This window comes from Phacochoerus africanus, chromosome 16 (genome assembly GCF_016906955.1).
Source record: "Phacochoerus africanus isolate WHEZ1 chromosome 16, ROS_Pafr_v1, whole genome shotgun sequence".
Classification (NCBI taxonomy): domain Eukaryota; kingdom Metazoa; phylum Chordata; class Mammalia; order Artiodactyla; family Suidae; genus Phacochoerus; species Phacochoerus africanus.
In genome coordinates, this window is record NC_062559.1 from 35499758 (window position 1) to 35508722 (window position 8965).

An 8965-nucleotide genomic window follows, 5' to 3' on the forward strand; every position below is an offset into this window, starting at 1 on the left:
AAAAAAAAAAAAAAAAACCTATTTTAATAATCAAAAATGAGGTGATGTTGCTTATTTAGATGATAAAAGAGAAATGGTTGGTTCTATATACATATTTAAAGTGAAATATTAGAACTTTCAGAAGTATTGGAGTTTACGACAGAGTGAAGAGTCAAAAGTGATTCTCATACAACTCAGTATCAAAAAACTCAGCAGTCAGGTTAAAAAATGGGCAGAGGATCTGAACAGACAATTTTTCCAAAGCAGACATACAGTTGGACAATAGGCACATGAAAACATGCTTAACATCATTAATCATCAGGGAAATGCAAATCAAAACCACAATGAGATATCACATCATACATGTCAGAATGGCTCTTAACAAAAATACAACAAATAATGAGTTTTGGCAAGGATGTAGAGAAAGGGGAGCCCTCCTGCTCTGTTGGTGGGAATGTAAATTGGTGCAGCCATCACAAAAAACAATATGGAGATTTCTCAAAAAATTAAACCTAGACTACCATACAGTCCAGCAATTCCACTTCTGGGATTCATCCAAAGAAAATGAAAATGCTAATTCAAAAAGATATATGAACACTGTGTTCATTGCAATATCATTTACAATAGCCAAGATATGGAAGCAACCTAAGAGTCCATTTATAAAAGAATGAATAAAGGTAATATATCTGTATATACATATATATGTATAATATACTATATGGTACAATTTCCCTGCTTTCAATCCCTTCTAATTTGTTAGTCAAGGTCCTGAAAGGAAATTAATGCCACACAAATTTGGAATTTTAGGAGAATTTAACAGTATAACCGTTTACAAATTTATTGGTATGGCTTGAGAAAAGCAACAGAAAAAGCAGCAATGGTTGGGGCTAGTGATAGATTGGAGCTGTTACTACAACCAGGCTTAGAGAATCTAGGAGAGGGAGTGGTTACAGAATCAGGAGAGGGCTAAATAAGGTCTATAGATTTTGGAAATATTGCAGAGATATAATTAAAACCAAAATCCCCTGCCAACCCAGGCAACCTCACCACAAATTTAGAAAGGGAAGAAGAAAGTTTTATTATTAAATTAGCATTAAGCTAGAATTTGATGTGCATCACAGACAATATGCTAAGAGACTGCAGAGACAAAGATGAATCTCACCCTTTTATAGCCAAACAGACACAATCAATTATGTACATGGTCTCAAGATACAAGATAAACAATAACTGGTCCTCAAGAAAAAGCACTTGACAGCACCATTTGTCACAAACAGTTCATCCTAAATTCACCTGGTAATTAAGGTGATCATCTGTGCTAATTCGTTGGCTTTATAGCAAGAAAAATGAACTTTTGTGTCTTTATAAGGGGAGGTATTTTCGCAACTTGAGAGAAGAACCCCCTGATGTTAGGCTCCTGCTCTCCCACAGAAACCGGGAGACAGGGGCATTATCTTCCTTGATTACCTTTCAACAAGATGTCTCTGAGGTCCTTGAAAAAGACATGCTTGGGTTGTAAAGCTGGCAAGAGGCTTATTTCACTCTTAAAAAGATTTACATACATTTCAGAGATAGACAAAGAACTTATAGGTTTCTAAAGTAACTACTCTAAGAAAAGGGAGAGGAAGGAAGTCCATTTTTTATTTTCAGTGGGAGAATTAAGCCTCTTATTTTTATTTTGCACTTGCCCTTACAGTAGGGATAGAGTAGGCACAGGTGGTTATAGAGGTCCTAATAGGGATTATAGATAAAGAGTGAAACCTGGGAGATGTTGGGAGACTAAGAAAACCTTCAGAACAAGGCAGGTTTGCTTAACTAGTGGAGGTGCGAGAATTGCCTCAGGTTATTGGGTAGGGGATAGGATGAGGCCTGCATTCAGACTCAGACTAAGGGCGAGAGTTTGAAGATGGCCCTTCAGCTGATTTGAGTACACACACCTTACAGACACTAAGGAGGAGCTACCACTCCCGGAAGAGGCGGGTCTTTCCAATCCCTATGCCCCTGGTCCTGGGGCAGAGCTTCCTTGCTTGCTTGCTTGCATTTCTTACAAGCGTCCTATCCTAATCAGTGTGTTTCTTACCTATCACCTTGTCTCTTGCTGAGTTCCTTCTGCGCGGAGGCATAACGAACCTGAACCTTAGTGAGTCCAGACACAGGGTAAGTAAATCGAGCTTAAAACGTGGGTTTAAGTCCCAATCTGAGTTTTGGCTGGGTTCGAGTCCTGGCACATGGGTTCAAGTCTTAGTCTCTGTTCTGGCAGGTTCAGGCCCTTAGTGTTGTCAGTTTCAGTAGCAGGATTGAGTAAACTCTCAGTGGTGACTCAGCAGTTAAAGAAATAGGTGTCTTGACCTCACTTTTACAACTTCTTGATCTTCTATCAGAGCCTCCCTAGAGTGTCTTAGCCTAGGCTTTCCTAAAAGCAAAGACTGAAATAATTACTCATGGGCAGGTAGATCTTTTAGGGAGTGTGAGGGAGTAATAGGAAAGAATGAAATATGACAAGACAGAAAAGTCAGTACAAGTGTGTAGTACTGAGTTTGATTCCCTCCAGAGGTAGCTCGGGTTTGATCTTTCCTGGACCTTCTCAGGAACATACAGAATACTTTTAAATGTGTCAGCCAAAGATTAACAGAGAAAAACATTTGTCCATTTTGTCCCTTCCCTTATTGTCTGAAGGTTAGTCCTGGGGAAGTACAGATAAGTAAGTCAAAGCCAGGAGGTGAGTGTTCAGCTCAGCTGAAAAGGAGAGTGTAAGCCCAGACTCAAAAGGTAGCTGATGCTATTGGCCACATCCAGCCAGAAGTTGGAAGAAAGGAAGTCAATTGATGCCATTCATATGGAGCAACCTCCTGGGGTGCAGGGTAGGTGGAGAATAAATGTAGAGTTGCAAATGAAAGATTCAGTATACCACTTTTAAAGGCTATTCTCAACAACTTAGCCAAAATGATATTTTTAAAACCTAATCCAAATTATATTATTTCTCTGGTCGAAACCCTTCCCATTTCCCTTAGTCCACTTAAATGTTTTTTTCCATATAATAAATTGAAACCAACTTTGTTAAGGATGCAGATAGGTTTCTGGTTGGCAATACGCAGAGAATAATCGTGCTGTACTAAACTAAAATATTGTATAAATATTTGAAGCATGAATATTGCACTGAAGAGCATAGTTGAGCAAGGAATTATGTTGTGAGCTGTTACTATGAGTTTTATGTCTTTGAAAGCATGGAAGTATTAATCAGTCTGGAATGCTAGATTAAGCACATATTAAATAGTAAAAAAATACAGAGTACAACTCTTAGATGAAAAGTAATAGAATCCGTGATGTCTTCCTATTAATAACATTTACCTGGACTGTAATGACCTGTCTTTCTTTCTTTTTTTTTATTGACTTGTTTAAAGACTATTTCTAAACCTTTAACTTTGAATCTTTGCTTAATACAGCATTCTCACGACAGGTGACTAAATTATTTTCAAATATTTGGGAAAATGTCCCCTATATAAGAATCAATTCCTTTACACATTTTGTTGTTGTTGTTGTTGTTGTTGTTGCTATTTCTTGGGCCGCTCCCGCGGCATATGGAGGTTCCCAGGCTAGGGGTCTAATCAGAGCTGCAGCCACCGGCCTACGCCAGAGCCACAGCAATGCAGGATCCGAGCCGCATCTGCAACCTACACCACAGCTCACGGCAACGCCGGATCCTTAACCCACTGAGCAAGGGCAGGGACCGAACCCGCAACCTCATGGTTCCTAGTCGTGTTCGTTAACCACTGCGCCACGGCGGGAACTCCCCAATTCCTTTACTCTTTTCACAGATTTTTTCCATCACTGTGATTAGATAACAGGTTTTCAAAAATACAAAGATGGAAAAAGATCCGTCTCTCAGTAAGCTCTCAGTATAGTGTAAGTTGTATATTCTGATAAATGTTAAAATACAGCTATAAACTAGTGTAATATAAATACATAGGGCAGAAAATCTAATTCATCCTTCTGGAATCATATGTTGTTTCCAAAAAGAGATGATTATAAACATGAATCTTGAAATTCTAGCAGGGTATAGCAGAAGAGATGGTGAATACGCAAGCGTAGAGATTTTAGAGATAGTGGCTTAGTCTGGAAGCTGCTGTTAGTAGAGCAGAATATTGAAATTTAAGAAAAGTTTATGATGGGGACGAGGCCATACAGACAGTAGGAATCAGACTGCTTGAGTTTTAGTTGTCCCCTTACAGCGTTTACTCTATTGTGAAGGTGATGACTAGCTGCTGAAGGCTTTTCAGCAGGAAGCTAATGACAAATTTATCCTTAAAATTAAAAAAAAAATAAATCCCTGACATAAAGCACTAGTCTGACTAAAAGGGCAACTAGAGCTTAGGAAAATCAATTAGAAGGCAACTGCCATCTTTAGAATGAGAGATCTAAATGCCCAAATTAAATTGATGGCTATGGAGGTTGAACGATTTCATGAGCTACCTAATAGATAAAATCTATTGGTAAATAGATAAAAGATGTAATAGATAAAATCTTGGTAAAAATCCAGGAAACTGGGATGAGGGATTTGGAGAAATCTAAGAAACTCCCAGATTCCCGAGATAAATGATTGGGTGCATAGTAGTAACAGGGAATATAAGAAGAATTTGGATTAGGTAGAAAAGCCTAGACGCAACAAGTTTGTAATTTAGTTACCCACCATTCATCATGGAGATTCGGGTCTTGAAATACTGGTCATGCACAGATCAGAAGAATAGACCTATTCTGGAGGTTGGTCAAAGAAGACTTCTTTAAGGAAGTGACATTTAAGCTAATCTCCAAAGAATGAATAAAAATTAACTTTTAAGTGTACACTATTCCTGGGTTGGTGCTGTATATAGTTGGGCATTGCACTGATGTCTTCTGATAGCTCAAAACAGCATTTTTAGTTTTTAATATAAATATAAAACAACCTAAAGGTATGTGCCTTTATCATAATCTCACACATCCAGCAAGTGTAGAGGGGAGAGAGTTTCTTCCCTTTCTGTTGCGGCATAGTCATTATTGTAATTTCATCCTTACACAACTAAATCTATATGCAGCAGTATTGCCGTGATGGTATTTGTAAGCACACATATATTCACATGAGTGATTATCCCTCATCATTCGATTTCTTCCATAAAAAGAATAAAAGTTACTGTTGAAATAAATAAGAATAAGGAACACAGCTTATGGTTATGGGCCTAGTGCCTATGATTAAATATTTAACAAGGTTCCATTGGAAGCCTGCATTTTCAGGGATTTATTGTTCTGATATAAAATTCACTGGGATTAAACTAGGCAGACAGCAACTTTTTATTTTCCAAATCTAGTTTAAATTGGTTTGCTGTTTTATATTATGGGAGTTTAAAGGAAAAAAAAAAAACCCACACATGATATTTCTTTAGTCTTCAATTACATCTGAGCTCCTTTTACTCAGCACCTGTCTGAATTTAAAAAGGAATAATAATAACAACATAAAGAGACAGGTTAAAAGACACTCATTTTATGATAGAAAACAAGAGTATGAGATAGGTTTCTGGTAATTGGATGGGTTTCAACTAATTGTATTTTCCTCTCTTTCACAAAGAATCGTGTGCCATGTATAAACTGGGGCTTACTGTGTGGTATAGAGTATTTCGTACCATTTTTGCTCTCTATCAATTGATTTTATCTCCACGAGTAGGTTGATTAATCTTTCTTCTTTTGGTTACTTGCAACCCCTGGCTTTTAATTTGACTTAACATTAGAATGGACATTTGTAATAGTATGGATTTTGTTTTGCTTTGCCCAGAAGTTTCTTTTTATGCAGTGTACTTTTTAAATAACTAATTCTAGTACCTCTACTCTTAAAAAACAATTCTCTCCACTCATTTTTAATAAAAAGTATAAATTACTACAATGAAAGAATATTTTTGACATTTTATTACCTATAAAACAAAAGATGAAATAGAAATCAAGAATAATAGTATTAAAGTTTATATAGACTTATTGCTAGTTCTTGCTTACTGGAGCTAAGATGTCCACTGTGATGTTTGGAAATATAAATTTAGTATGCAATAATAATTCCTCACAGAGTAACAGTTACATAACACTCAATAGGACTGGAATTTTTTTCAGAAAAATAAATTAAAACACAAAGATTAAGTAAAAGTTGATAATTAGGTGTTAATGAAGAGAAAACCAGAGTGAATGGAATCAAGCTCACTCTGAAAGTCTGGGCTTAAATACCGATTAAGATAGAGGTGAAAGGTAAGGTATTTAGTAAAAGAAGGGAAGCAGACAGTCATTCTAGATGAAGAGGGAAGTGGTGGGTGCAATTAGACTTCCAGAAGACTAGCCTGTGCAGCCAACATGTGGTTGGAAAACTGAGATTGAAGCTTGGGAGAAGTCAAGACTGAAGATAGAGAATTGGAAGTTGCCTGCACGGAAGTGACTTTAAATAAGCTGACCCAGGAACTGAGGAGTTAAAGATAGAACAAGACAGTACCAAGAACTTGTTCGTTGTAGAATTTCTATATTAAAATGGAGGAAGAGGAGCTGGAAAATTTAGAAAATAAAGAAAGCGAGCAGTTGAGAGAAATAATTTGTTCAAATGTTTGCCTTACTGTAAGTCTCTAAGTTAAGTTGTCATAGACGCATGGAACAACTTTAGACAAAAGAGACCCCTAGGCAATGCCCTGTATAGAGAGATGAAAAACATCAGCCCCTTATTTAAAGATGCTTATAACAACAAATAGAGTTATACATCAGGGATTTTCTTGATGTAATCTTTTTATAGAAATCATTTGATGAAAACAACATCAGATAGTGGGGAAAATCATGGATTTGAAAATGAATAAGGGTTTTTCTCCTTTCAAATGCACATGGTTTGTAAACCTGTTTCTCTTATAGCAGATGGGAATTTCATATACAATTTCCTGAGTCAAAGCATTTTTCCATTTGGCTTTAGGGAAGATAATTGAATGAAAAGATCAGCTGAACTCTGGAGGCAATTAACATCTGATTTAAATTTAGTCTTCCATGGAGCTTGGGTGATTAGACTGCCACTTAGCGGAAAGACATCCTTTGGATATCCAAGGGGCATGCACACCTGTTATCACCACAGCTGGTTTGTACATGTCATTGCTGCTTCATATGAATAAAGCAATGAAATGGATAAACAGTGTTTCAGAAGCATATTATGATGTCATTGTAGAGTGTTTTGATGATTTGTGCATTTCTTCATAAATTAATACAGTGTATTTGTTAAAATGATATAGTAACATTTAAAGAAAACATATGCTCAGCAAGTAATTGAGTCATTATGGAATGTAACACTCATCTACAAATTACTGTTTTTCCTCATCATGGATATAAAAGCTCCGTCTTTGAGAAAAAAAATCAGTAAAAAGCCTGGGAAGTGAACAGTACAAATGAATATTTAGATGCTACCAATAAAAATAATGCCAAAAGTATAGAAAATATATTTCTTTTAATAGTAAATTTAAAAGGAAGATGTCAAATCATATATTTTCATCTTTTCATCATTATAATTCAGCTGAATTATAATAGGGCATAGTCTATATAATAAATATTTATTATGAGGGCCAAGGGAACCATTTTGTTAAAACCATCATATTTATAGTAATGTAGAGAAAGCCATTGATAAACTATATTAATGATGATAAGATTATTTCAAGTAGATGTATAAGAACATACATCTGGAGGTCCTTCTGTGGTGTAACAGGATCAGTGGCGTCTCTGGAGTGCTGGGATGCAGGTTTGATCCCCGGCCCAGGATAGTGGGTTGAGGATCTGGCATTGCCACAGCTGTGGCAGAGGTCGCAACTGTGGCTCAGATCTGATCCCTGGCCTGGGACCTCCATTAAAAAAAAAAATACACATCCAGTGATGGTTGGCATACACAATTTTGTGTGTACTGTACTCTCCTGAGTCTGCTTTAAGACATTAAATTATGGTTATATGATAAAGTGGATATAAAAGTAAAGGAGATAGCATGGGTTTGGTTGGTTTCAGGCTATCACCATCAAGCAAATATCACAGTAAAATGAGTCACATGGTTTTATTTCCCAGTGCATATGAAAATTGTATTTACACTATCGTATAGTCTCTTAAGTGTGCAGTAGCATTATGTCTTTTTTTTTTTTTTGGCCTTATCCGTGACATGTGGAAGTTCTCAGGCCGCAACTGCACCCTCGTGACCGTTGTGACCTGCATCATAGCTGTAGCAATGGTGGATCCCACTGTGACACATGGCAACTTCCAGCATTATGTCTTTAAAAATGCACATATCTTAATTAAACATATTTTATTGCCAAAAAATGCTATCATCTGAGCCTTCAGCAAGTCATAGTAGTAACAACAAAGGTAACCAATCATAGACCACCAGAATACATACAATAATAATGAAACAGTTTGAACTATTGAGAGAATTACCAAAATGTGTCACAGAAATAGGAGGTAAGAAAATGCTGTTGGAAGAAACGGCATTGATAGGCTTATTATAGGCAAGGTTGCCACAGACCTTCAATTTTCAAAAACCACATAAATCTGAAGCACAATAAAATGATATATGCCTGTATAAAACTGTTTTCTCTAAAATGATCACTGCAATAAGCCAGATAGAAATAGTGTAATCCATAAGGTTCCTCTCAAGTGGCTCCTCTTTACACATAATTAACAGAAAGTGACATCTCAGGGTCCATGACACAAGTCAGAATAGTAAGTTCAGTGTCAAACAAAAAATTGCCCTACTCAGTGGTAAACAGGCAAGGAAGATTTTTTTTTTAAGGCTTTTGCAGTAAAGGAGTGAGACCAAAACTCAGTCTGAACTTGACTCCACTGAAGTGGAAGACTTGGATGAGATCATAGAACAGTTATATTTACAAATTGAGTTTATACAAAGGAAACTTAAAAATTTCTTCTGTCTTATGACACAAGGAGATTTAGTAACTTGAAGCAAGAAGCCCTGCAGAAATTA